This window comes from Zalophus californianus, chromosome 5, assembly GCF_009762305.2.
Source record: "Zalophus californianus isolate mZalCal1 chromosome 5, mZalCal1.pri.v2, whole genome shotgun sequence".
Classification (NCBI taxonomy): Eukaryota; Metazoa; Chordata; class Mammalia; order Carnivora; family Otariidae; genus Zalophus; species Zalophus californianus.
The window spans coordinates 65889935-65893356 of NC_045599.1; positions in this window are offsets into that span (position 1 = coordinate 65889935).

The window sequence follows — 3422 nt, forward strand, 5'->3', positions numbered from 1 at the left end:
AAAATTTTGGGATCATTTGTTATGTTAGCTAGCTTTAATTACCTTATCTAGCCCAGGCTGCATAAAGCAAAGAAGAGAAACACTGATAAAGTAAGTAATACTATAACACCTTGGTATGTGAGAAAAATGTATGATTAGTTTATTTACATGCTGATATTGTTCCAGAAGATATTTGAGGTATAGAACAAAGACACATACTATATAACAAGATAAAATAAATTTAAAATTGGGGAGGAAAGTGAAACAAGGGAAAATAAATTTAGGAAAGAAGATGGAGCTGGGAGTGAAGTAAGCATAATAGATCCATTGTCTTCCCTAAAGGTGGGTCACACATTTGGCTCTAAGCATCCTAGGAACCAGTATAAGGAGAAATTACAATGAAGTCTGTTATTCACAGTACTCATAAGGCAAAAGCAAATCAGTTACCCAGGAGAAGCATGTTTATTCTAGTTCTAAGACCAGAAAAAAATTTGTCCTGTGGGTCCTCATAAAAGTGACAATGTGAAATATACTGAAACACATCCTCAAAGGAAAAAAAAAATCTCCATGGTAAACCCTGCAATGAGATTCATAAGTCTAAAATCCCTTAGTACAAAGTGGTAAGAAAATGCTGAGCACAACTCACATTCAATGATACAGTTTTAGAATGCTGTTCAGTGAGGGTCTAACTTAAATTGAGAGATATGAAGAGAACTGGAAATTAAGCCTAACCCACTTTGTATAATAATTTTATAATTAGTTGAAATGTTTAAAAGAACTGCTTGGTGAGTTCGGGAACAGTTTACTCAAACTGCATAAATATCCTCAAGAAATACACATTTTTCTTAATTGTAAGTTCAAACTGAAAAGCCAAATACAAAGGGTGCCTGGGTGGCTCAGTCGGCTAAGCATCTGCCTTTGGCTCAGGTCATGATCCCAGGGTCCTGGGATCGAGTCCCACATCGGGCTTCCTGCTCAGCGGGAAGCCTGCTTCTCTCTCTCCCACTCCCCCTTGTTGTCTTCCCTCTCTCGCTGTCTCTCTCTCTGGCAAATAAATAAATAAAATCTAAAAAAAAAAAAAAAGCCAAATACAAAAACTGTTACAGCATAAACAGACACATCTTGATGGACTGTATTAACCATATAGTTGCCAGCCCCTTGTGTAGAGGAACAGAGTGACTTTGATCTGATACCATCTTACCTGAATGGTCAAAATAGAGCAGCAGCTTATATGCATTGATCAGCAGTAATGGTCCTGGTTATAAATCAAGATTTCCAGATGGTCCTTATTTGCACAATTCTTTACAATCATCACATGTAATACAACAAAGTTGGTTCTACTGTCATGTATCTTGTCTATTTTCTTCTACTCTAACAAAAAAGGATTTCTTTTTAGAATTATGCATCAAATTGATTTTCAAAATCCCCTTCCTCATTTAAATTATATTTCCCTAAAATAAGTAAATAAAACTATTTAATCACTTAGTATCCTAGTTATAGAAACAACCAGGAGATGCCATGGGGAATTTAAAGAAACCTGTTCAAAGCAATAACAAGTTAAGTCAGGATAGAGATTGAACATAAATATAACTAGAATCAGTGATTTTCAAATTAAGAAGTGTTAGTTTCTGTATTTATCTTGTAAAAATGTATCTACCTATACTTGGCAATTCTCTCTTTTTTTTTTAAGATTTTATTTGTTTATTTGACAGAGAGAGAGACACAGGGAGAGAGGGAACACAAGCAGAGGGAGTGGGAGAGGGAGAAGCAGGCTTCCCGCCGAGCAGGGAGCCCGATGCGGGGCTCGATCCCAGGAGCCTGGAATCACGACCTGAGCCAAAGGCAGACGCTTAACGACTAAGCCACCCAGGCGCCCCTATACTTGGCAATTCTCAATGACAATTATATTACTGTTGAAGGGTTGCAGGGTTCTTGTCTCACAGAGTCAAAGAATGAATCGGGCCGAGAAAAGGGTGAAGTGAAAGTTTATTAAGTGAAGGTGAGAACAGAAAGGAAAGAAAAGGAGCTCTCTAGAGTGAGAGGAGTCCCAAATGGGTTGCCATTGAGGGCTTTTATGGTCAGTCTTTTATAGAAAACTGACCGGAAAACTTGGTAAATATATTGTCTATAACATTTAAGACAAACAAGGTGGATTTGTAAATATGAAAATGTCTTGTCTATTTAGAACAAACAAGGTGGATTTGTCTATAACATTTCTCCACATCTGGGATTTCAGGGAGCCTGGTTGCATAGCCCACTGCGTGACCCTAGTCACGTCGCCCCCTACCCGTCTCTCCCTATCTAGCCTCCGCTGTCCCTTACTCACTGTGAGTGAATCTATCCAAAAAATGAATCGTTTTTAAACCTACAATAAAATTGGAATAAGAAACATGAAATACTTTTAAGGAAAAAAAAATGGTATTCAAAAGTAATGAAACAAAAGGAAGGGTAAAATATACAGCTCAATCAAGTAAGCATTTTTTTGGCAGAAATTTTTCATCCAGTTGGTCATCACTAAATCATTCAGAAGGTTGGCAGAATATTTTCCAACCCTCATTGCCACAGTGGAATTACATTTTGTCTTTTCCTAAAACCAGGTGTTTTTTTTTCCCTACAAATGTAAAATTTCCAATAAAAGCTAACACAGGGTTCTGACTTTAATTCTGCAGTATGAGAAATTCTAAAAACTTAAGAACAAAAGAAACATATTAACTTGAGTTTTTCAATGTAGGACAGAAACATAATTTCTTCACTAAACAATCTATTTCTAAATAAACTCTAACCTAGTTCTTAAAATCCTATATAGTAGCTGTTGAGAGAAATGACAAATATTGTACTTTAATTTTTAGAAATACTGTTCTATATAATGTAATTTCAGTCTCCAAAGACTCCTGTGGGCTTAGAAAGTACACTGCTCACTCTGTGATATACACCGTACTCACTACTTAAAATAATTGGATTTTATTTTTAAAATATAACTTTGGAGTAAACCTCATGTCCCTAAAGATGTTTTCTATTTTGTACCAATATGTGAAATGTCTCATTTCTCTTGAAATTCATTTTATAGCAGAAGAGTATCATACTGAATCAAAAGTTTCTCGAGGATGATTCACATTTTTCTTGCCAACAATTATGACCGGATTTAGATTGTTAGACTATATGTATAAGACACTGCAGGATACCAGTTCCAGGTTTGTACTCCTGTATAACAAACTACCCCAAAATTGAGCAGCTTAAAACAATCATTTATTATTTTCTCTTATAGTTCTGGAGGCTGATGGGTTCAGCTGGGTATTCCTTGTTTAACGTAACTCATAAAACTGTAGGCAAATCACGACCATAGCTGGAGTCACCTGAAGGCTTCTTTACTCATATATCTGGTGCCCAGGCTGAGATATGGCAAGAAGAGCTAGGGGCGGATCTGGCCTGTTTTTTCTCCTCAT